This window comes from Martes martes (assembly GCF_963455335.1).
Source record: "Martes martes genome assembly, chromosome: 9".
NCBI classification, from domain to species: Eukaryota; Metazoa; Chordata; class Mammalia; order Carnivora; family Mustelidae; genus Martes; species Martes martes.
This window is the reverse complement of record NC_137896.1, coordinates 79,955,740-79,982,743: the sequence shown is the minus strand read 5'-3', so window position 1 is coordinate 79,982,743 and position 27,004 is coordinate 79,955,740. Positions and strand designations below refer to the sequence as shown.

Sequence of the window (27,004 nt, the reverse complement as noted above, 5' to 3'; positions counted from 1 at the left end):
ATGGAAAAACCACTACCTTTGTAGGCATAGTGCTAATGTGTATGGGGATACAATGAAGAGTAAGGCTTAGAACCTGCCTTTAAAGAATGGGCTGAGAGCCAGGGGTATGGGGCCAGGTTAGCAGAACTATAACCAGTGAACAAAGGGGTATGAATTCTAGTTCTTCCATGTACTATGAAGCCTTGGAAAATTTATTTCAGAAATTCATTTAGCCAGTTTCACTTTGTTCAACTATAAAATGGGAGTTAAAATGCTTATCTCATAGGATTATATCCAGAATTAACAGAGATGACATCAACAAAGGGCTCTAGCCAAAGGCTGATATATTATGCACGGGCTTTTTAAAAATTTTCTTTTTAACTCAGATTCTTTACAGATCAAGTTGTGGGATAAGTTTAGTGTAATGCAGGCAGATAAGAATTGTGATAAGCTGTAGAGATTTCTAGGGGATGGCCACTATTCCACTTCAACCAAGTACTGCTAAATAGGAACACAGGTCCTGCAATGTTTTTGAGTTTAAGTGAACTTTCTGACTTGTGAACTCTCCAGTTTCTTAAAACACTGGAATGTAATTCAAAAAAAATGTTTTAATGTGTCCACCAAATAAAACATCTGCTAAAACCTGCAAGTCACCAATTTGTAATCTATGCCTGAATGGCTCAGAGGAAAGGCAGAAGTTGCAAACACAGTTCTCTTGCTAGAAGCTTCAAGGGAGTGGAAGGTAACCAGTGCTTTTGGTTTCATCATGTGGTTCTTAGTTTTACCTGTGCTGAGAAACTGATAATAGACAAAATAGAGAAGACAAATTAGACCCTGCTCTCCAGGGACAATGCCAGACACAGAAAGCAAAATCCCTGAATACTGTTTAACCTTCTGGATTCAGAGTGTTGCCTAACACAAAATTTGACTGGTCTTTGTACCTGGTTCCTTGGACAGAACATCTGTACCCTTAGATTTTCCCCAGTGATAAGAATGTCTTTTTATTCATGAGCGGGCACTGACAGTTTGCACTAATAAGGTCACTCACTGTGGGCCTCTAGGTAGCTTATGTGAGAAAGAGATGGCTCAGGGTGGGAACAAGCCAAGCAAGAAAGACCAACCATGTGACCACAGCCCAACCATGTTGGGGCTGGCTTTGAGCCATTTAATATCAGCCCAACCTCTGGGCAAGGCAGGAGAGCTAGAGACTGAGTTCAACCATGTGCCCAATGATATAAATAATATGGCTAGACAATGCACCCCAATAAAAACTCTGGACACAGAAGCTGTGAGGACTTTGTGCAGGAGGGTGACGTGCCTTGATTCTAAGGGCAGAAGGAATGAAACCACTATGTGTAGAACCCTCAGAGACTTCACCTTATGTATCTTTTCATTTGGCTGGTCCTGATTTGTATCCTGTATAATTAAACTATAATTAAATTATTAGTAGGGCTTTCCTGAATTCTGTGAATTGTTCTAGCTTCCAGATATTTATTGAACCTGAGGGGGTCTTGTGGGAAACCCCCATATTTGTAACCAGTTCATTAGAAATGTGGGTGTTCTGGGACCCCAAAACTTCCAATCAGAAGCTGAGGTGAAGGCAGTCTCTTGGGGACTGTGCCTTGAATCCGTAAGGTCTGTGTTAACTCTGGGTGACTACTAGTATCAGAACTAAAAATTGTGGTTATTGCAAGAGAATATTCCTTACGTATAAGATTTAGCACTACACATATATTTTGGCAGTTCTTAATTCTTGGTGCTGGAGAAAATTCTAATTTCTGGAGTAATCAGGAACCACCCATTCATTTATATTCTAAAAAGCTTATATTTCAGCCATAAATGATGATGTTAGTAAAGCAGATGTCATATGTTACAATGAGAAGACAAAGTCAAATTGGAAATTATCACTTTTTTAAAGCAAAATGGAAAACTAACATTTATTCCCCACTGAAAACTTGTCACAGAAAGAAATACAACAAAAAGGGTTTGTCCTTCATGCCCCAGCAATATGTATTACTACTTATTTTCATTCACCTTTAGTCTTTGCCATTCCCACCACTACCACTAGCCCCTTACTCCTTCATATGATAGGTTTACTCCTAACACCACCTGAGCTCTTATTATTTTCTCAAGTCATACTGCCTGGCTTTAATCAATGAGGGCTTTCCTCTCATATCATTCACTATCAGACTGTTACTCTTTTAGCTATCTTACTGAAAACCTCCAACTCAACCATATCTGCCTCTGTCCTTGTGCTGCAGATTCCTAAAACACATAGCTAATATCATATTAAAACTTGATGTCAACACCAGAAAAATTAAAAGGAGAGCCAGAATATAAAATATCTGGCCTCTGTTATTGCAAAGGCAAGTTTTCCTAAATCCCAAATATTACAGCTCTAGATAAAAACTATTTAATGAAGTTGGACTAACTGATTTTGACAGTGGTACTCTCATTTTCCATAAGTCTTTAGTATTCTTACAAAATTAATTCACTTTTATTTGTATTTCTTAATGAAATTTAGTCATGTATTCTGGAAATACATACAACATATAGGTAGGACTTAAGGAGTAATAAAGCATAGTATCCTATCACCTAGCTGAAGAATTAATACAATACCAACATCTTTGAAGCTCCTGCATCCCCCTTCTGATAAGGGAGCAGAAGGCAAGCTGAGGACAAAGCACAAGCCTGTTAACTCTCCCCAACACATACTCCCAAGTGGGAAATGTATGACATTCCTCAGAGACTCAGGACTGTCCTAAAACTAAGGGAAGGGAAAAACAAATGTTTAACTGATAGAGAACACAGTCCTGCAAGACATGAGTCTTCATAGTGTACCAATCAATGTCTTAGTGATTTATAAGGAAAAAGCAACCTTATCAATAGCCTAACTTCCAGAGACCCATAACTCAATTTCCTGGAGGTCTAACATCACCCTCCCTTCCATGAGTGATGTGGGAAACCGAGGCAGAAGGGAAAGTAAACAAAATTACATTTCTTCATGACCTGCAGCCCATTGACAAGGACTTAAGATAGAGCATAATATTCCCCCAGAAAGCTCCCAACTGTCTTAATGTTAATTCCTTACTAGAAGGAAAAGCAGCCTTAATTTGATAATAGCCAAGCCTCCAGTATCCTGAGGGGCTTCTTTAGCATATGGAAGTCCTTTTGGACACCTCCCTTTGTCCTTACCTCCCCCAACTCCCAAGTATATAATCAGTCATCCCTCACAACCTCTGTTCATCAGCTCTTTCTGCCCATGGGTCCTGCTCCCCTGGCTTTGTTGAAAATTAGTTGACTACAGAGTTGAGGGTCCACTTCTGGGTTCTATATCCTGTTCCATTAATCTATGTGTCTGTTTTTGTGCCAGTACCATACTGTCTTGATGCCTACAATTTTGTAACACAGCTTGAAATCCAGAAGTGTGATACCACCAGTTTTGGTTTTCCTTTTCAACATTCCTTTGGCTATTCAGTATCTTTTCTGGTCCCATACAAATTTTAGGATTATTTGTTCCAGTTCTGTGAAAAAAAGTTGATGGTATTTTGATAGGGATTGCATTAAATGTGTGGATTGCTCTCGGTAGCATAGACATTTTCACAATATTTGCTCTTCCAATCCATGAGCATTGAATGTATTTCCATTTCATAGTGTCTTCCTCAATTTATTTCATGAGTATTCTATAGTTTTCTGAGTATAGATCCTTTGTCTCTTTGGTTAGGTTTATTCCTAGGTATCTTGTGGTGTTGCATGTAACTGTAAATGGGATTGACTCCTTAATTTCTCTTTCTTCTGTTTCATTGTTGGTGTATAGAAATGCAACTGATTTCTGTGCAGTGGTTTTATATCCTGCCACTCTACTGAATTCCTGTATGAGTTCCAGCAATTTTGGAGTGGAGTCTTTTGGGTTTTCCACAAACAGTATCATGTCATCTGCTAAGAATGCCAATTTGGATGACTTTTATTTCTTTTTCTTGTCTGATTGTTGAGGCTAGGGTTTCTAGTACTATGCTGAACAGCAGTGGTAAGAGTAGACATCTTGGTTGTGTTCCTGATCTTGAGGGAAATGCTCTCCACCCTGAGAATGATATTTGCTGTGGGCTTTTCATAGATGGCTTTTATGATAATGAAGTATGTTTCCTCTATCCATTTACTGTGGACAGTTTTAATCAAGAAAGGATGCTATACTTTGTCAAATGCTTTTTCTGCATCTATTGAGAGGTTCATATATATGGTTCTTGTCCTTTCTTTTATTTATGTAGTGTTTCACATTGATTTGCAGGTGTTGAACCAACCTTGCAGCCCAGGAATAAATCCCACTTGGTCATGGTGAATAATCCTTTTAATGTACTGGTGGATCCTACTGGTTAATATTTTGGTGAAAATTTTTGCATCCATGTTCATCAGGGATACTGGGTGGGGGGGAGAGGTCTGTAATTCTCCTTTTTGGTGGGGTCTTTGGTTTTAGGATCAAGGTAACTCTGGACTCATAAAATGAGTTTGGAAGTTTTCCTTCCATTTCTATTTTTTGGCGCAGCTTCATAAGAATAGGTATTAATTTTTCCTTAAATGTTTGGTAGAATTCCCCTGGGAAGCCATCTGGCCCTGGGCTCTTGTTTGTCAGGAGATTTTTTATTACTGCTTCAATTTCCTTGCTGGTTATGCGTCTGTTCAGGTTTTCTGTTTCTTTCTGGTTCAGTTTTGGTAGCTTATACATCTCTAAGAATGCATCCATTTCTTTCAGATTGCCTGATTTGTTGGCACATAGTTCTCATAATATGTTCTTATAATTGTATTTCTTCAGTGTTGGTTGTGATCTCTCCTCTTTCATTCATAATTTTATTTATTTGGGTTCTTTCTCTTTTCTTTTTGATAAGTCTGGCCAGGGGTTTATCGATCTTATTAATTCTTTCAAAAAACCAGTTCCTACTTTCATTGACCTGTTCTAGTGTTCTTTTGGTTTCTATTTCATTGACTTCTGCTCTAATATTTATAAATTCTCTTCTCCTGCTTGGATTAGGCTTTATTTGCTGTTCCTTCTCCAACTCCTTTAAATGTAAGTTAGGTTCTGTATTTGAGACCTTTCTTGTTCTTGAGAAAAGCTCGCGGTGCCATATACTTCCATCTTAGGATTGCCTTTGCTGCATCCCAAAGATTTTAACAGTTGCATTTTCATTTTCATTTGTTTCCATGAATTTTTTAAATTCTTCTTTAATTCCCTGGTTGATCCATTCATTCTTTAGTAGGATGTTTTCCAGCCTCCGTGTATTTGAGTTTTTTCCAACTTTTATCTTGTGATTTGAATTCCAGTTTCAAAGCATTATGGTCTGAAGATATGCAGGGAATGATCCCAATCTTTTGGTATGCAATCCAGTATGTGATCTATTTGTGACCCAGTATGTGATCTATACTGGAGAATGTCCCATCTGCATTCAAGAAGAATGTGTATTCTGTTGCTTTAGGATGGAATGCTCTGAATCTATCTGTGAAGTCCATCTGGTCCAGTGTGTCATTCAAAGCCCTTATTTCCTTGTTGATCTTTTGCCTAGATAATCTGTCCACTGCAATGAGGGGGGTGTTAAAGTCCCCTGCTGTTATTTTATTATTATGGATATGTTTCTTTGATTTTGTTATTAATTGGCTTATACAGGGGCACCTGGGTGGCTCAGTCATTAAGCATCTGCCTTCAGCTCAGGTCATGATCCCAGCATCCTGGGACTAAGCACCATATTGACCTCCCTGCTCAGCGGGGAGCCTGTTTCTCCTTCACCAGCTCTCCAGTGCTTGTATTCCCTCTCACTATCTCTCTCTGTCATAAATAAATAAAATCTTAAAAAAAAAATTGGCTTATATAATTGGCTGCTCCCATGTTAGAGACATAAATATTTACAACTGTTAGATCTTCTTGTTGGACAGACCCTTTAAGTATGATATAGTGTCCTTCCTCATCTCTTACTACAGTCTTTGGTTTAAAATCTAATTTGTCTGATAAAAGGACTGTCACCCCACCTTTCTTTTGAGGTCCATTAACATGATAAATGGTTTTCCACACCCTCACTTTAATCTGGAAATGTCTTTGTGTCTAAAATAAGTCTCTTATAGACAGCTTATCAGTGGGTCTTGCATTTTTATCCAGTCTGATACCCTGTGTCTTTTGATTGGGGGCATTTAGCACATTTACATTCAGAGTTCTATTGAAAGATATGAATTTAGTGCCATTATATTGCCTGTAAAGTTTTATTGTTTACTGTCTCTGTTCCATTCTGGTCTATGTAACTTTTGGGGCCTCTCTTTGCTTAGAGGACCCCTTTTTAATATTTCTTGTAGGGCTAGTTTGGTGATCACAAATTTTTTTAGTTTCTGTTTGTCCTGGAAGCTTTTTATCACTCCATCTATTTTGAATAACATCCTAGCTAGATAAAATACTCTTGAATGCATATTTTTCTTGTTTAGCACCCTGAATATATCATGCTAGTCCTTTCTGCTCTGCCAGGTCTCTGTGGAGAGGTCTGCTGCCAAGCTAATGTTTCTACCCTTGTAGGTTATAGACCTCTTGTCCCAAGCTGCTTTCAGGATTTTCTCTTTGTCTCTGAGATTTGTAAGTTTTACATTAGATGTAAGGGTGTTGACCTATTTTTATTGATTTTGAGGGGGGTTCTCTGTGCCTCCTGGATTTGATGCCCATTTCTTTCCCCAGATTAGGGAAGTTCTCTGCTATGATTTGTTCCAATATAAATTCTGCTCCTCTCTTTCTTCTTCTGGGATCCCAATTGTTATAATATTGTTCGCTTTATGGTATTACTTATCACTCGATTCTCCCCTCATGATCCAGTAGTTGTTAGCTCTCTTTATCTCAGCTTCTTTATTCTCCATCATTTGGTCTTCTATATCACTAATTCTTTCTTCTGTCTCATTTATCCCAGCAGTTAGAGCCTCCATTTTTAAATTGTACCTCATTAATAGCCCTTTTATAGTCAAATTGGTTAGACTTCAGTTCTTTTATTTCTCCAGAAAGGGATTCTCTAGTGTCTTCTATGCTTTTCTCAAGCCCAGACAGTATTTTTATAATTGTTATTCTGAACTCTAGCTCTGACATATTACTAATGTCCATATTGATTAGGTCCCTGGCAGTCAGTACTGCCTCTTACTCTCTTTTTTGAAGTGAGCTTTTCCATTTTGTCATTCTTGCAGAAAGTGGTCACTTCTCTATTCGTAGAATTGCATCTATTCTTCTCTTTGATCTCCGGTTGAATTTGCAGGTGTTCAGAATGATTTGATCCAGCTGAATTCCTGGAACCAGATGAAATTAAGGTGTCCTACTCCTCTGCATCTTGGACTCCTCTCATCTGGGAGTCACTTCTAATATCAAACGCTCCTTTGCTCTTTTCATGAAAAGACTATTTCTCTGTTGAATCACCCCTGCACCTTTGTTGAAATCAATTGATTATGTACATGTGAGTCTATTTCTGGACTGTTTTCTTGCATTGACCTGTGTATTTATTCTTTTTCAATTAACTGGGACTATAAACCAAATGATTTTGATTTGGTGGTTATATTGTGATCAGTGCGTTTCTTAATTAACAGGGATAGAACACGGGACTAAGAATCAATAGAAATTAATTCTAGTACAAGTGCCATCATCAATGAACTGAAATCACATATATCTATGTGTCTTGGGGATAATGATACCTATCGCATGCGATTATTGAAGGCCAAGTGAGAAAACAGAAAAATTCCTTGAATGGGCTACACAAAATACTTTTTCTAATTTTTCATTTAGAAGTCTAATTTTAAGTACTTGTAAATACCAGTTTCTATCATTTTCTCCACATCTAAATATTGAAACTTTAAACTAGGACTTTAAGCAAAACAAATAGTCTATAAAATCTGTATAAATCTGGTCTTGATCTGCATCCCTGAAAAGTCATTATAGGAGTAAAAGCATATGTAGTCAAAAGTTCCCCTCACTGTTCCCTGGGAATTTAAGCATTTTCATAGTAACTTCCATGCAGATTCTGCCCTCTTCTCCCTCAGTCTATTGTATAAGTATTGAAATGCTAAACAAAGATCATCTTAAGAGGTAGGAACACTAGTAAAAAAGGGGGTGGGGGGGGAAGGTGGGGTGGGGAGTTTCTTTTCAATTAGCAATTTTAGGAAATAACTGTGAAATTAGAAAAGATAAATAATTCAAGAATCCAATATCCTTTTACCAACTTTATCTTTTAAAAAAATTTCAAATTAAGCCTGAGTGATGTCAGTTTAATTGCCAATAACCAGTCAAACTGACCAGGAAATAATGCTATTAATTCTGCTGTACTTCTAGAGTGGTAAATGGAAAGACCCAAACACTGCACCAACCCACCAGGTTTGTCACATACACTCCTTCCCTGGTGACTAGCTGTTTGTCATTCTTCTCTCTTTTTCTCTTATTTTCTTTCACAGTGTTTTAAAATTTTAATTTAATAATCAAACTACATAACACAGTTCAAATCCTCACAAAGAATTTTCCAGTTAAATAGTTCCTCCTCCTCTGAATTATACAGAAACATCTAGGTTAATTTTTGCCTTGAGTTACAATCTATCAAAAGTTTTACTCAGTGGGCTTTTATTAAAAACAAATTAACATGGGGCACCTGGGTGGCTCAGTGGGTTAAAGCCTCTGCCTTTGGCTCAGGTCATGATCCCAAGGTCCTGGGATCAAGCCCTGCATCGGGCTCTCTGCTCAGTGGGGAGCCTGCTTCCATTCCTCTCTCATTGCCTGCCTCTCTGCCTACTTGTGATCTCTGTCTGTCAAATAAATAAATAAAATCTTAAAAAAAAAAAAAAAGAACAGAAAATATACTCTTTAAAAAAAAAACAAATTAACAACTATAATAAACATCATATACTTATTATCTGAATATTATTTTTGAAAAAGCAGTAAAATAACAGCTAAAGTCCACGTTCCCTTTAAAGTTAATGCATATAAAATGTCACTATTTTCATTTTCTAGGTTATGGTAGCCTGGTGTTATAATTAGTTTGGATTCACATATTTTGAATCTCTGTATCCTATTGATAGTATTTTAAGCTTCCTCACCCACTAGCCATATAAAAATACCATGTTTTTTACAATGACAAATATTGATATAATAACAAGGCTGACTACAGTCCTTTTAATTACATTTTGCATCCATCCACTGCAGAATAACTTTAACAAAACTATATGGGTTAAAGTAACTGGAGACTTGAGTTTCTGAGAACACAGTGGACAATCTCCCTTAAAAGAGGGCATCTGGGTGGCTCAGTCACTTAAGTATTCAACTCTTGATCTCCACTCAGGTCTTGATCTCAGGGTTGTGAGTTCAAGCCCACGCCTAGCGTAGAGCCTACTTAAAAACAAATAAGTAATAGACATAAAATATCCCTTAAAATACATTTTTAAATGTTGGATAAATATATATCCTTTTAAACATATATCTAAGCTCACAAAAAAGCAAAAGGGCAAAAACAGAGGGAGTTTAAAAATCTGTGGATTTTAATAATCACATAATACAAATGCAGAAGACAAAACCTGGGGTGCCTGGGTGGCTCAGTCAGTTGAGTGTCCAACTCTTGGTTTCAGCTCAAGTCATGATCTCAGGATCAGGACATCAAGCCCCAAGTTGGGCTCAGCATGGAGTCTGTGTGAGATTCTCTCTTTTTCCTTCCCCCTGTGCCCTTCCTCCTGCTCATGCATGCGCTCTCTCTCCCAAATAAATAAATACAATAAAATCTTGAAAAAGAAGAAGAAAAAGAAGAAGAAGGAGGAGGAGGAGGAGGGTCCATCCGTTAAAAAACCAGGGAGGGAACTGAGACTCCTGGATAAAGTTATAACTTTCAGAACTTGTCCTCCTCAGCAAAAGGGTTAACAAGTAAAAAATCTGCTCTACCTAAGAGAAGGGAACAATGAGATCACACGAAATACCAATTCCAAATTATAAAACACAGGAAGAAAAAAGCCACTGTGATGTTTAATTTCATGTGTCAATTTGACTGGGCTAAGGGATACCCAGATAGCTGGTAAAACATTATTTCTGGGTATGTTATGTGCTGGTGTTTCTGGAAGAAATTAGCATTTGAATCAGCAGACTGAGTAAAGAAGATATTCCTTCAACAATGTGGGTAGACATCGTCCAATCCACTGAGAGTCCAATAGTACGAAAAGGAGAAAGAAGGGTGAATTCTCTAACTCTTGTCTTGATTTAGGAAATCCATCTTCTGCTCTCAGACATGGGAGTTCATGGTTCTTAAGCCTTCAGCCTCAGATGGAGAATTATACCATTGGTTCCCTTGGTCCTTGGATCTTTGGACTCAGACTGAATTATATCATGAGATATCCTGGTTCTCCAGCTTCAGATGACAGATCATGGGACTCTGGGTTTCCATAACTACATGGACCAATTCCTGTAATAAATCTCCTACCCACATAGCTGTATGTTATCTTACTGGTTCTGTTTCTCTAAAGAACCCTGACTAATACAATAACCATGAGTGAGAGTATGCAGAAACAAATCATAGAATTTAGGCCTTCAAGAACTTCACAAAATGGAGTAAGATACAGAATGAAGAACAATGTATCATTTTAAAAAACCAGACAGCCTTGAAAAAGAGCCAAATAGGATTTCTAGGAATGAAATATAAATCACTAAATTCAAGTGGCTGCTCTAATTTCAAAGGAAAATGTTAAAAATGCCCACATTGATGTCTTAATTTACATAAAAGAGATTCTTAATTTAATTTGTGCATAAAAAATTCTAGCAAACACACATACCAAAATTCTTTACCCAAAAATATTCAGAGTTATTAATGGAGCAACACTACTTTAAGGAATATAGTCCCATGCTCTAGAACTTAATAATTTGATTTTACTGTAAGAAAAGCTATCTTGATCATTCAGCTAATTATTTAAGAAATACTTATTAAGAACCTCCTATGTGCTGGGCAGATATACATAAAATTTAGTAAGTTTTAACACCTCTCAGTACGAAAAGAGGTAATACTTGGCTTGCGATTGTAAAAGAATTTGATTTTTATGTTAAGGTTCAAATAGACTAAACAATGAAGAAATGCATGACTGGCAATCAGAATACTTTTGCTGCTGATATACTGTCTCTCAATTTCTCATCTAAATACTTTGCTCACTCTACTAACTTCATAAAGAAACTGTTATACTAACACAAAAATAGAAGTAAATAAGCTTTAAATGTGCTATACAGATAGAAGTAAATGGTCAAATAACAATTTTAAAAGTAAAAGAATAAAAGTAAAAGAATAAAAGAGTTATTCATGTGATTTGTCCTATATTGGTGGATCATATAAAATGTTTCAAGTGAAAATCCTAAAGGAAACCATTCTCCATAGGTCTCTCACATTTCTAAATGTTTTATGAGCCAAAGTCCTGACTCCCTTTGTTCTAGACTATCTTTCAAAAATGATAGTAAACAGCTCTGGAAGATATTCATCCTTTGGAAGAGACAGCAGGCTTGTTTACTGTCTAGTATTATCTTTATTATACGTGTCTAGGGCTCAGGGTTTCTCTCCAACAACATAACCAACTGCATGTGCAGGTGTCACCTGACCCCCTTAGCATCGCTCTGGTAGAACTGGGACTTGGGCAAATGGTGCAAATGCTGATGCTCTGGCTACAATCCCTACCACCATGAGTAAATAAAATCATTTGTCTTTGATCCAGGAACCTGCCAGCAACCATTGAACTGTAGCAGATTAGCTTGTTAGTTTGCAAGTAGGGTAAAATCTCAGACTCTTCACCATTCTTGAGAGACAAGAATCACGGTAATTCTTATTCCTCAGGCAGCACAACACTCAAGTACACTGGGACACACTGTTTTGTGTTCACTAACTTTGTAACAACCCAAATTTGCCATAGTGAACAATTTATTCAAATGTCTATATTCTTGTGCTCCAAAATGGTCTTTGGTGACCTTCCAACTCAGCATTATAGACCTATCAAAGCTCTTCAGCAGAGCTAACCCCACACATTATTTCATCATGAACAGAAATATTTAGGATTTAAATTCCTTATCCCTGGCTTTCCTTTACTCATTTGAAGAAAATGTTTTTATAATACTGGATGCAACTAATGTTAGTATTTTAAACATTCTTTTAGGTCCAGAGAATTTGAGTTGTTAGAATAGAAAAAAATAGCACATGAAAAGCAAAGTGTAAAGAACCATATAAATATGAAGTTATTAGGTTCTAAAACCTTATTAGCTAGCGATTTTCTCATAAACACATGCCACCAGATGCAAGAAAATGTAGAGGAGGGGTGCTTCACTGACTCAGTCAGTAGAGCACGCATCTCTTGACCTCAGGATTGTGAGTTCAAGACCCACACTGGGTGTGGAGCCTACTTCAGAAAAAATTGTAGAGGAGATGTATACAAGTACATGTTTGCTATTGGAAAAACAAGTCAAAGTGCCGGTGTCAATTACAGTGAGTTGATTATCCAGGGATGGTTCAGGTGTGATGTGTTTATGAGATTCACCTTTACTCAACAGCAGCTGGTTACACAGGTGTGCCTCTGTTGCTTGTTGTTTTGTATTGTAAATGGAAGACAGCTGGTGGTCAATGTATTACCTTACTACTGGGTCATGATGACACAAATACCACAAGTAACAGATATGTTATAACAGCACCAGGATAATGTTTGAAGACTTTAAGAAGTCTCATAAATTCATAGGCTCCATAGGATGAGAAAAATGTAAAAATCTAAACTGCAATATTTTTTCTGTTGACCTCTGATGAGATTCAAATAATTTAAGTGTAAAAATTGAGTTAATTATAGAGATTAATTTTACCGATATTAATAGTGTCGGAATGTGTGTTTTGAAAGGTGAGACTATAAGTACCTAGCACACTGTTCAACTTTCTTCCTTGTTCAAGGAGTAGTCTCGATTTTCCATTAAGTACTATTTTTTGTTTTTCACCGAGCTATGTTACTTTTTCTATTCTCACAACTTAAATTCTATGGACACAAATGGATGTTTCAAATACTAACATTACTTGCATAAAACATTCTAAAAACATCTGGTAATACTAGAAGGGCTAGACAAATCCATATGAGGATACTGATAAAACTTAAAATATAAATGAACAGGGACACTTGTTTCTTAAGTAGGACATGAAAAATTAAATACATGTTGGAATCATAAAAAAAACCCTGGTCGTTGTAAGAGCTGGACTATAGATCTCTTGCCATCCCACTCACACACAGGTTTTTCCCCTATATTATATTGCCTTCTCATTTCTAATTTTTAGTAATGAGTATAGAATATCAATAAGACTATGTGCTGGTGCCTAGAATGGTCAAGGAGAAGACTAAGTTATTGCTTGGAGGCCTCTAACCCATGCTCTTCTCAAAAAATAGCTTTAGTTGGCCTTCCCCCTTTTTTTCTTCAAACCAAACAAAAGTGTTCCGCTTCCACTAATGGTGGAGTTCCTTTATTTAACCTACCATCTCACAGGTGAGAATTATAAAAACTGGCCAAAACAAAACAACAAGATCTAACTTTCAGAAGGCAATGAAAAACAGCAGCAGACAGAAATTGCTGGGGTGTCAACATCTAAGAATGGCTGAAAGAGTTTGTTGTGTCCCAACCCTCTTTTAAAATTTTAAACAGCTTTTCCCTGAGGGTAGGCTCCAGTGAATGCTGGGTTGGAAGCTAAAATTCAGAAATCTTCAGTTTTTCTGGCTTCAGGAACCAAGAGGACAGAGTTTGAGGTTACCATAACACCCAGAAATTAAGGGAAAATCCTTTTTAAAAAAAGATAGCTACCAGGGTGCCTGAGTGGCTCAGTTGGTTGGGCGTCTGCCTTCAGGTCCTGGGATCAAGCTCCACATCGGGATCCCTGCTCAGGAGGGGGTCTGCTTCTCCCTCTTCTGCTACCCCTGCTTGTGTTCTCTCTCTTCCTCATCAGGTGAATGAATAAAATCTTTTAAAAAAATAAATAAATAAAATTTAAAAAGACAGCTACAGAGGCAACTGGGTGGCTCAGTCGTTAAGCATCTGCCTTCGGCTCAGTTCATAATCCTGGGGTCCTGGGATCGAGGCCTGCATCAGGCTCCCTGCTCAGTGGGAAGTCTGCTTCTCCTTCTCCTTCTCCCACTCCCCTTCGCTTGTGTTCCCTCTCTTGCTGTCTCTCTCTGTCAAATAAATAAAAATCTTTTAAAAAAATAAAATAAAAAGATAGCTACAGAGAAGAGCCCTACATTGTGCACAAAAACACTACTGAACTCACTGACAAGTAAACTGCATGCATGGGACAGATTCTAGGCAGCTCAGAGAAAGGTGAAAGATCTGAACAGAAGTTTTAGCTGCTACCCATTGCAGGGGAATCTGGTGTTGGATATAGCCAAGTTAACTGCCTAAGAACACACACAAACACACACACACACAAAATCAATATTCCTCAGAGACTCATAATAGAATCCATAGTATTTACAATGCATTATTCACGTGTCCATTATACAATAAAATTATTAGACATATAAAGAAACAAGAGGTTTCTTCAGAAACAGGAAATGTAACATACTCAAAAGAAAAGACAGTGGACAGAGACTAAACTTGGAATGCCCAATTGTTGGAATTAGCAGATATAGCTATAATGATACCTACACTTAAAAATGTAAAGGATGTTTGAAATTAACGAAGAGATAGGAAATCAGCAGAGAAACAGAAACTATAAAAGAGAGAAACTGAAATTCCAAAACTAAAAAATTTAGTATCTGAAGTAAAAAATTCAATAAATGGTCAGAACAGCAGATTGGAGATAAAAGAAGAGTCAGTTAACTTGAAGGCAGATTAATAGAAAATATCCAGTTTGAAGCACAGAGGAGAAAAAACTGGAAAAAAAGAGGAGGGAAAGAAAGAAACTGAGGAACAAATAGTACAATGTGTAAATGGACTTCCATTAGAAAAATGAGGCAGGGCAGGGGCGCCTGGGTGGCCCAGTGGTTTAAGCCTCTGCCTTTAGCTCAGGTCATGATCTCAGGGTCCTCGGATCGAGCCCTGCGTCTGGCTCTCTGCTCAGCAGGAAGCCTGCTTCCCCCTCTCTCTGCCTGCTTCTCTGCCTACTTGTGGTCTCCCTCTCTGTGAAATAAATAAATAAAATCTTAAAAAAAAAAAAAGAAAAAGAAAAATGAGGCAGAGAAAGTACTTGAAAAAAAAAATTAAGTTTCCTAAATTTTTTGAAGATATAAATAACAAATTCAAGAAGAACAATAAATTGCAAGGATAAATACAAAGAAATCCATAACTACATATATCATATTGTATGATATATGTCATACATATATGTATGTATACATACATATTCAAAATGTGGAAAGATAAACATAAAGAGAAAAATTGGGAAAGTAGTCAATGAAAAATGGCACATGACATAATACACATGACAACTGACATCACACTGGAAAGAATGGAATCTAAAACAGTGGAACAATAGATGTAAAGTCCTGAAAGAAAAACACAGAATTCCATATTCAGCTAAAATATCTATCAAAAATAAATATGAATAAAGATATTTTCAGACAAACAAAACCCAAGCGAACTCATTGCCCACATAACCTGCACAATATGAAATGCTACAGGAAATTCTTCAAACTAATGAGAAAGTAAACCAGATGTACAAATAGATCTTCAAAAAGAAATGAAGAGCAGTGAAGTAGTAAAAATATGGTTAAATATAAGGCTATATTTTAGTGTTTCTTCTTAGGAATACATGTGACTACTTAAAGCAAAAGTTATAAATATTGAAATATGGGTCTTACCACATATGAAGATGAAAAGCTGTACCAACTACTGCGTAAAAGATGAGACATGAACAGAATTCTATAGTTGTAAGTCATTTTCCATACAAAATGGTACAGTTTCATTTTAAATATACCATGAAAAGTTAAGGATATATAATGCAATCCCTAGTGTAACCCCTTAAAGAGATGTAGCTAAAAAGACAACAGAGAAATTAGAATTCTCAAAAAAATTTTTCAAGTCAAAGGAAGTCAGAAAGGATAAACAGGAATTTTTAAAAATTCACACACACACACAAAAAAAAAACACAGATGGAGGAAACCAGGGAAAAAAAGCAAAACACTAAACATAAATGAATAAAGAACTTCAAAAGCAGGACTAACCTATACATGGTTTACAATAGATGCATCTTCAAAGATGAAGATAGGTCAAAAGCAATGTTTTTATGCAAAAAATAAGCATAACAAGGCTGGGGTGGCTATATTATTATCAGATAAAATAGACTCTAAGAGTACTATAGAGAGTGATACATTTCATAATGAAAAAATGGGCAATTCATCAGAAGGATATAATCATAAGTGTGTATATGTCTGTTACAAAGCTTCAATCTACAAGAAGAAAATTTGAAAGAGTTATATGGAAAAAAATATATATACACATATTTTTTTAAGAAGTATCTCTCTTTTTTTTAAATTTTATTTATTTATTTGACAGAGAAGAGATCACAAGTAGGCAGAGAGGCAGGCAGAGAGAGAGAAGGAAGCAGGCTCCCCACTGAGCAGAGAGCCTGATGTGGGGCTCGATCCCAGGACCCTGAGATCATGACCTGAGCCGAAGGCAGAGGCTTAACCCACTGAGCCACCCAGGCGCCCCCAAAATATATATTTTTTAAAACTCTCAACTATGATTGTGAACTTTTTTTTTTTTTAAAGATTTTATTTATTTATTTGTCAGAGAGAGAGAGGGGGAGAGAGAGCGAGCGACCACAGGCAGAAGCAGAGGGAGAAGCAGGCTCCCCGCCAAGCAAGGAGCCCGATGTGGGACTCGATCCCAGGATGCTGGGAATCATGACCTGAGCCGAAGGCAGCTGCTTAACCAACTGAGCCACCCAGGCGTCCCTATGATTGTGAACTTAACACCAATCTCATAGTAACTGAAATAATGGCTAGATAAAAAAATCAGTTTTGGATACAGATGTGAACAGGACTATTAACCACCTTAATCTAATTAACATTTGTAAAATACTCCAGACAACATATCTTTTCAAGTGTGCATGGTCTAATTCAACAGTATAGATCAAATACTAAGCCAGAAGTTGAGTTTCACTAAATATCAGAAGATTTGCTGAAAATATATATTAGAATTATATAGAATATGTTCTCTGAATAAACTGAATTAAATCATTAAGTATTTAATACATGCCTAACAGAACATCAAGTATTTGGAAGTCAAGCATAATATTTTTAAAGATATTATTTACTTATTTGTCAGAGAGAGAGAAAGATCAAGAGCACAAGAAGGGGGAGTGGCAGGTAGAGGAAGAAGCAGGCTCCCCACTGAGCAGGGAGCCTGATGTGGGACTCTATCCCAGGACCCTGGGATTATGACCTGAGCCGAAGGCAGATGCTTAACTGACTGGGCCACCCAGGTGTCCCTAAGCATATTTTTAAATAAACCACAAATCAAGAAGAAATCACAGTAGTTTGAAAAAATAGTATTTTGAACTGAATAATGAAAATGCGAAATATGAAAATTTATGTTAAAGTTTAAAACAAAGCTCAAAGAGAAAATAATAGCTTTAAATAGAATTCTTCATAAACACAAATGCAAAAAACCTTAATGGAACATTAGCAAAATAAATTCAGCAATATATTAAAAAGGTAATATATCTTGAGCTAGGAATACAAGGTAGTTTAACATTATAAGATCACACACACACAGGGGTGCCTGGGTGGCTCAGTGGGTTAAGCCTCTGCCTTCGGCTCAGGTCATAATCCGAGAGTTCTGGGATCGAGCCTGCATCTGGCTCTCAGCTCAGCAGGGAGTCTGCTCCCCCCCCCCCAACCCCTCTTCTTACTGCCTCTCTGCCTACTTGTGATTTCTGTCAAATAAATAAAATCTTCAAAAAAATGGTATCACCCTCAATTAAACAAACAAAAAAAAACATCACACACATATACATATACAGATATCTGTTTATGATAAATGAAGTTCTATGTTAGGTGAACTAATTTATGATTTAAAAAAAAAGTCAGAATAGCGACTTGTGATGTCAGCTCAGGTCAGGATCTCATGGGTCATGGGATCTAGCCCCAAGTAGGGCTTCATGCTGAGCAGGGAGTCTGCTTGGGATTCTCTCTCTTTCTCTCCCTCTGCCCCTCCCTCTACTCAAGCACTCTCTCTCTCTCTAAAGTAAATGAATACATCTTTAAAAAAAAAAAAATCAGAATAGCAATTCTTTTGGGGGGCTGGAAATAACTAGGAAGAGGCAAGAAGTAACTTTCTAATATGATGGAAATCTGTATTTTGATAGGGAATATCAAGTGTAATTTATATTTAAGACTTAAGCACTTCTGTGCATGCATACTCTACCTAAAAAAAAAAAAATCTAGTTAATGGAACATACACAAAAGAATTTAGGAAGCAAACCGACGCCTACAACTTACTTTTGAAAAATATTTAAAAGACTGGTGGGGGTGCCAGGATGGTTCAGTTAAGTTAATCATCCGACTCTTGATTTTGGCTCAGGTCATATCACAGGGTCCTAAGATCGAGCCTGGCACTGGGCTCTGCACTCAGTGAGGAGTCTGCTTGAGATTCTCTCTCTTTCCCTTTCCCTCTGCCCCTACCGCTGCTCATGCATGCTCTCTCTTTCTGTCCCTCTCTCTAAAATAAATATATAAATAAAATCTTTTAAAAGTAGGTGGAAGGGTGTCTGGGTGGCTCAGTCCTTTGAGCCTCCTTCCACTCTTGGTTTCAGCTCAGGTCAAGATCTCATAGTCATGGGACTGAGCCCTGCGTCAGGCTCTATGCTCAGTGTGGAGTCTGCTTAGGATTGTCTCTCCTGCTCACTCTCTCTCTCTCAAATAAGTAAATAGATAAAATCTTTTAAAACATTTTAAAAGTTAAAAAAAAAAAAAAAAGGTGGATGGGTGGAGAGATAGTGATAAAGCAAAAACAGCAAAATGTTTTCCACAGTGGGTATAGGGGTGTTGCCAGCATACTTCTTTCAACTTTTCTGTATGTTTAAAAATTTTTCATAACAAAAATCATGGGGAAATTACTTTCAAAAAAATCAAAGCAGATGGGCAGCCATCTGTGGTATGTAAACTTAACTGTGTGGTAGAAAGACCTAACGACAGGTTTGCATTCTTCTACCCCACTCACGATACACAGAATTATGTTTCTTAAAATTTGGTTAACACGTCCACTAGTTCCTTGGATTTATTTTAGATTTATAATGTGTTTTCTGTCATTTTTTAAGTACAGTAACTCTGCATTGTCTTGGGAAAGTTACTTAAATTCATTTAAATTTCTGTATACAAAATTACTTTTAAAACACTTAGAGATATCTGAAAAGTGCTCCATGAGTAGGAAATGTGCCTTTCAGCTTGCCTTTGAAGTATTTCCAAAAGATCCGCAATTTAATAAAGGACATTAAAATGGTTGGTTTTCCAGGCCTCATTTTATTTATCTTTTTAAAAGATTTTATTTTTAAGTAATCTCTGAACCCAACGTGAGGCTCAAACTCACAACCCTGAGATCGAGAGCCTCATGCTCCACAGACTGAGCCAGTCAAGCGCTCTTCTAGCCCTCATTTATTTTAAGGTTTTATTTATTTATTTGACAGAGAGTAAGAGCACAAGCAGGGGGAGCAGCAGATGGAGAGGAAGAAGCAGGCTCCCCATTGAGCAGGAACTCGATGCAGGGCTTAAGCCCAGGACCCTGAGATCATGACCAGAGCCAAAGGCAGCCACTTAACTGACAGCCACCCAGGCACCGCAAGGCCTCACTTTAAATGAACAAAAATTAAAATGAAACATTCTTCAATATGTAACTACTCTGTGTACATAAAAAATATGACAACCATAATACCTCATTCACATTGAGTTGTTTTCTCTGTGGTCAAGGGTATATCAATGTGATATCCATAGACATGACCACTGCTTCTTGAAATTTGATCAAATGTGTTTCCGATGTCTTGCTGCACTATATTATCGCCAAATCAACCACTTCATTCATCCCTGAAATTTAATTGCTGAAACAATTTCCTATGGTCTCACTGAGCTAATTCAGACAACTGAAAAGACTGGCCCTCTCTATTTTTTTTTCTCAGAGTCCCAATCTTAGAGTCAGCTTGTTAGTCTCACAAATACATTCAGATCATCAGGAGTTGAGAATATTGTTTCTCTCATTCACTGGAAAAGCAAAATGGAAGCATCAGCCCATTTCTTTTCTTTGTACAAAGCCCTATTAATAAAAATATGACACTTAAAAAGAAATATAAGTACTTCTCAAAATACAGGGACGGGGTGCCTGGGTGGCTCAGATGGCTAAGCATCTACCTTCAGCTTATGTCATGACTCCTAGGTCCTGGGATCAAGCCCCGAATCAGGCTCCTAGCTCAGTGAGGAGCCAGCTTCTCCCTCTGCCTCTCCCCCTCTGCTCATGAGGTATCTCTCTCATGCACGCAAATGAATAAATGAAATATTTTTTTAAAATACAGGGACAAATTATTTCCCATTAGCTGCTCTTGGTCTTCATTTCTTTTCCAGGGATCCTAATTTCCTAATTTCTCTTGATTCCATATTCTGTTTCTATGGGTAGTATCCTGCCTTACATGTCCTGCATTATGAGGAAAACTTTTCTATTAAAACCATTTGTGTCATTTTTTTCTCTGTAATTGCTCCCACACTCATCTTCCTCTCATTATTTTGTGACTTGTATTTTAATGCTCTGATGGATTCAGGAGCACACACCGTTCTAAGGAGGTGAGGTAGGCATCAGAACTTGAACATTAAGAATGATACTTTTAAGTAAGTCTAGGTTTCATGCCCAGGAGTCTGAAGACTAGAAGGATCTTCCATTAATATGACTTCAGATCAGCTGTCTTTTTGGACCAACAATTAAGAAACTGTAGTGATTAGTGAGAAAACAAATTGCACTGATATATGGGAATCAGAAAAGAGAAGAGCTGTGTGAATACACTTACAAAGCTTCTGTCAGTTCTGTTTTTTCTCCCACATCTTAGTCTACCATAACCAAACTTATTAATAATATCCCAAAGATATTATGCTAAAATTGGGATATTTGTCTTAAAACTTTTTCTACTCAATGACAGTGGATGGCACGGATATCATGAACAGTGTGACAAACTGCTAACCGTTCCTCAATATCCACTGTCCCTTCCATAGTAATACATGGACATGTAGCTACCCAGAATAAAAAAAAAACTTGTCTTTCCCTTTCTTGCAGCTAAGAATGGCAATGTGACTAAGTTCTAACCAAAAGGATGTAAGTGGAAAAACAGTTGTGGCAGCTTCAAAGAATCCTACTTAAAGGACAGAAAATATGTACCTTTTGCCCTTTTCTTCTTTGACCCTTTCCTGCATCCTATTACCTGAGATGTGAATATAATGGCTTCCTGGGTCATGAGGACAAGGATCACACCCAATGGACAATGGAATGATCCAATGGAAAAGTCCAGGACTCTGAGGTCTGTGAAGAACAGGGCCTATCTTGGGACTTCCACATAAAAAAGAAATAAACTTTTCTCTTTTTAAAGCTTTTGTTAATTTGGATTTCTGTGAAAGACAGCTGAACTTAATACCAACTAACTGAATAAGTTAGGAAATATAGAACAGTAGAAGTTCCTTTTTTTCCCCTTTTTTGTGGGGGAGGGGCAGAGGGCGAAGGAGAGAGAGAATCTTAAGCAGGCTCCATGTTCAGTAGCCTGACGTGGGGCTCAATCTCACAACACTGTCATGACCTGGGCAGAAATCAAAAGTTGGATGGTTAATTGACTGAGCCACAGAGGTACCCTGAGATTCCTTTTGATTGAGCTGTACAGTCATTCCCCTAAAGGATGAGAAGACGATATATTCTCTAGGAAAGGAGATGAAGAAACTTTAATTACTATTCCTCCAATATAATAGATCCGAAGAGCTGTTTGTATAGCATAAATTAGAGACCTTTAAAGAGGGAACTCGGCTAAGTGAATGAGCTTAAGTCTTTGGCATATTCACAGAATGCTGATAGTTGCTATGAAGCTTAATCATGTTGAATATTTGACAGAGTACATGAGCTTACCAAACCATTAACAGGCTTTACAGAACATATGGCTTTAAAAACCTCTGGACTATTCACAGTGTTGCTTTCAATCAATTACAGGAGGCTCAAATGGAACCAATTATGATATAACCATAGGAGACATAAAAATCAATTTCTGAAAGAGTCACAACTAAGAAAATCTATTGAAAAAATCACTCTCAGCATAACAGGGCTAAATAACCAATGGTATACACATATAATCACTTTCAGAAATTTGTCAATTTAAAGAAAGTATCAAGAGGCTTGAAAGACTTAAATGTCATAGAAAACAAAGACTGAAGTTAAGTGGAAGAAAGTTTTTTTTATAAATCACTGACTTAGACTAACAAGATGCAATATGAAAAAATGGTGAACTTTCCAGCACAGCAATAAAATTTCTTACAACTCTATAAAATGACTCTACAATTTTTAAAAAACTGATGCTTTCTACAAATCACAAATTGGGATCAGAGAAGTCTATATGAGTCACTGAAGCTTCAGAGGACTCAAATGTCTACAAGTTAAATGGACTTTTAAAATAATCAAAAACTCAGGGCACCTGGGTGGTTCAGTCAGTTAAGCATCTACCTTTGGCTCAGGTCATGATCAAGTCTCCCGTGATGGGCTCGGCATCAAGTTGGGCTTCCTGCTCAATGGGGAGTCTGCTTCTCCCTCTGCCCTCCTCCCACTCGTGCTTGGTCTCTTCAAACTTTCCCTCTCGCAAATAAATAAAATCTTAAAAAATAAAAAAATAAAAAAATCCAAAGTATAAACTTTGTCAATCTAGAAGCCTATTAGAGATATACTGAGCCTACCTAAGGTGAGTAGGTAATATAAATAAACTGCATCAAAAGCATAGAGCAGAGGGTACTTTCTCTAGCAATCTGTAAATTTCTTTATAATCTTCTCACTAGAGTGTTTCTGAACCAGTAACATAAGTAAATGGAAAATAAGAATCACAATCACAAATATTCAACTCACTGATTTTCAGTAACTGCATATTTCAGTAACTGTACTTAAATTTCACATTTGTTACTGATCTTCCAGTTAAAAGGAAGAAAAGTTAGTTCCTTAATGAAAAGAGGCATGTCCAATTTCAAATAGAAATGGCATGTTCTTTGACTAGGTCAAGTTCTAAATTATCAGTCATACATCTCCAAGGAGAAAGAAAATTAAATGTAAAAAAAGAGGCAGACTTTCCTCAGCTTTGTTTTCTCCAATGGTAAGAAATATATTTTTAACTACCACGTGACATAAGTCATCTTACAAAATGAAGTCTTTACAGCAAAGCATGTGCTCCTTTATCCCTCTCAGCAGGCCTCTTCCTAAGTGATAAATTCTTTCCTAAACTGAATTATTCAAAGCTCAACAATAAAATGCGTTAGGAGAGAAGAGAAGGAAAGTGAGAAAAAAAATAAAGGAGAATGTTTTCCCCTTCCTTTTTTTCAATAAAAGCAGATGCAAAACTGTATAATGCATACATTCTGTTTAAATATATTTTTTACTTAGGCACGAGCAGAGGGGGAAGGGCAAAGGGAGAGGGAGACAAGCAGACTCCTCAGTGAGCAGGGAGCCTGACACAGGCTCAATCCCAGAATCCTGGGGTCATGACCTGAGGGGAAGGCAGATGCTTAACCAACTGAGCCATCCAGGCACCCCTAAGTATATTTTCTGAAGCTCTTAGGATAAAATAACTGAAAGAAAATACACAAAATGCTAGCAACTTCATTGGGGTGGTAGAAATCAGAACTAGAGATTTCCCTTTTTCCTGTATTTCAGCTTTTCTCCAACATTAGTTTTATCACTTTTAAAACTGAACAGTGAAATTATAAATAACTTAAAAGCAGGAAAAGCCTTTTAAAAATTAATCTTCTTCTCTTGTTGGGAGAACAGTGACACTTTAAGCATACTTATTTTGTGCTACAAACTAATGCTTCATCTAGGCTTGTGTGTATGGCAAACCAAACTCTTGATAGAAATAGAGAATCTCAGAGGAGCCTGGGTGGTTCAGTTGGTTAAGCATCTGCCTTCAGCTCAGGTCATGATCCAAGGGTTCCGGGACTGAGCCCCACATTGGGCTCCCTGCTCAGTGGGGAGTCTGCTTCTCCCACTACCCCTCCACCCACTTGTGCTTTCTCTCTCTCCCCAGAAAATAAACAAAATTTTAACAAAAAAAAGAAATAGAGAATGTCGGGCCTCACCTCAGATGTACTGAACCTACATTTTTTTTTTAAAGATTTTATTTATTTATTTGACACAGAGAGAGACAGTGAGAGAGGGAATAGAATACAAGCGGGGGAGAGGGAGAAGCAGACTGCCCACCAAGCAGAGATCCAGATGTGGGGCTCAATACCAGGACCCTGGGATCATGACCTGAGCAGAATGCAGATGCTTAACAACTGAGCCACCCAGGCGCCCCGGAACCTACATTTTAATATGATTTCTAGGTGTTTATATGCACATTAAGCTAGTGAAGCACTGTTACAGAGAATTTATCTAAGAGTAAACACCTATGTCGATTCCTAAGTTCTTCCTTTATGTTAGTCTACAATGATGACATTTTTGGACTTACCTGTTAGGTTCATTCATGCAATTCAATAAATATTGACAATAAGAGATAATGAAAATAGGAATATATTAATTATGCCACTATATCAGGGTAACATTTTAGAGGAAAGCGTAGTTCTAAATTTCAAACCCAAGCCATCATTCCCTATTACATTAACCACATCCACTGAGATGAGCCAAAAACAGAATATGAGTTTACCAGAGAATCTTTTAATAAAGGCTGAAACCCACTAATGAGGAAACACTAGAGACTAGTTAGGGAGGCATGATATTGCAGTACCAGAATGCCTGACTAAGCCCTGCCTCTTTCTTACTAAGACCTTTCAGCAACGTTGACTGTTCATTTACTTTGAAATATCCACTTAGGGCAGGGTTTCCCATTCTCAACATTTTTGTCAGTTTCGGCTGGTTAATTCTTTGTTGTGGAGGCTTCCCTGTGTATTGTAGGAGTTTTAGCACCATTCCTGGCCTCTGCCTACTAGATATCTTCCCAGCTGAAGATACAAATCAAAATTGCCAAATATCCTATGGGGGCAAACCCTCTGCTGCAAGCCCCAATGAGAATCACTGATCTAGGGAAAGAAAAATAATCAGAAAGGTTCTTTTAATAGAGGTCAATGATCTTACTTGGGATTTTCCCAAAAAGACACACTGAAAAGTATAATCAAGTTTATAAATTATGGACAAATTTATGAGTTTTGTTTTGAAAGCTCCATGAAGTCTGTTTTTCTTCTTCTGGATACTGTATTCACAGCAGTTTCTGGCCCATGATAGTGTTTAACAATGTTTGTTAAATGAAGTGAACATGTAGATACTATACTTTCCGTATTGGGCAATAAATTACTACTAAATTTTCAGATTAAACTCTCCAGATTTCTATTACGTGTTGCCCTTTCTTAAATGTATTTCACTCACTTTAATTACAAAAAAAAAATATACTCATCATGTCACATCTAAAAATTAATTATTAAGAACCATGATGTAACCACTATATCCAAACCAATTATGACTCTTGGAGCATGGGAGATAGCAAAGGGAAGCAGGGACAATGCCATGGAAAATTAGCATAAGAGAGAAAGTAAGCCCCATCTAGAATCTGTGAAGATCTAGGAACTCAGGGAATCCCTTTCAAGAGAAAAGAGGGATGCCTGGGTGGCTCAGTCAGTTAGGCATCTGCCTTTGGCTCAGGTCATGATCCCAGGGTCCTGGGATCGAGTCCAATATTGGGCTTCTGGCTCAGTGGGGAGCCTGCTTCTCCCTTTGCCTGCTCTGCCTGCACTCTCTCGGCTTTCGCTCTCTCTCTGACAAATAAATAAAATCCTAAAAAAAAAAAAAAAAATTTAAGAAGAAAGTAGAAATTTTAGGTGTTGTCACCTTTTTGTGCAAATGCTTTCTCTTTGCTTGGCTTATTGTTCAGATCTCATCTCAAGGCCTCACTCCCTTCAGTGTTCTCCAAATAATCTAGTCAAATAGTCTTAAAACTCTTTTTGGAGCCACGAACTCACTTTCAAAATCTGATTAAATAAATGGCTATTATACATCAACTGAAGGAAAAAAAAAAAGAAAAAGAAAAAAAATCCGATGAACACTCTTCCTAGGAAAATGCACTCATATACAAAGGTTACCACATAATTTCAGGGAGTTCATGAACCTCCTAAAATCCTGATGGACAATGGTTTCTCTCATTCCTGCATGCCCATTAGTATTTGCTGTTCATACCATAAAATGTAGTAATTCCATGAGCAACTGAATAAGGGAAATTTCACTTAAAATGAAGTCAGGAAACCAGAAGGGGAAGTTCTCTCACCCTACCCCTCACCCTCAATTCAGATCCCAACAGGAAGATGCCTACAATTTCCTACCCCAGTAAGATGAAGATTTTCTCTTTGCCTAGCAACAGTCCAGCCAATGAGAAACTGTCACAATTCAGCCAATGAAAAGCCACCACACTTCAAGCTTCCCAGCCAACCTTTTGTTTGTAAACCTCCTCCCCATTCCCTCCTGTCCTCTATAAAAGAGCAGTCCTCTCCTTTGTTCTTAGGACTTGCCTATGGTTTGCCATAGCTTACGTATCTTGAACTGCAATTCCTCTGTTATTTCCAAATAAATCAAAAGTGGCTGTGTTATTTTTTTTATTTATTTTATTTATTTATTTGACAGACAGAGATCACAAGTAGGCAGAGAGGCAGGCAGAGAGGAAGAAGTAGGCTCCCCGCTGAGCAGAGAGCCTGATGCGGGGCTCGATCCCAGGACTCTGGGATCATGACCTGAGCCGAAGGCAGAGGCTCCAAACCACTGAGCCACCCAGGCGCCCCGGCTGTGTTAATTTTAAGGTGAACATCAAGTAAACTCCAG

At 37.5% G+C, this 27,004-nt stretch overlaps 1 protein-coding gene across 6 annotated transcripts in view; it reads right to left on the bottom strand.

Annotated features, from left to right (window-relative positions):
• The window catches only part of COMMD1 (copper metabolism domain containing 1), a 230,101-nt gene that overhangs the window by 75,238 nt on the left and 127,859 nt on the right, over positions 1–27,004 (bottom strand). Inside the window, exon 3 of one of the 6 annotated variants that reach the window (XR_013967369.1) lies at positions 13,799–13,955. The exons of the other annotated variants lie outside the window; for them this stretch is intronic. The gene's annotated coding sequence lies outside the window, so the exon portion shown is untranslated. The remainder of the gene's footprint in view (positions 1–13,798; positions 13,956–27,004) is intronic. 6 annotated transcript variants of the gene reach the window in all.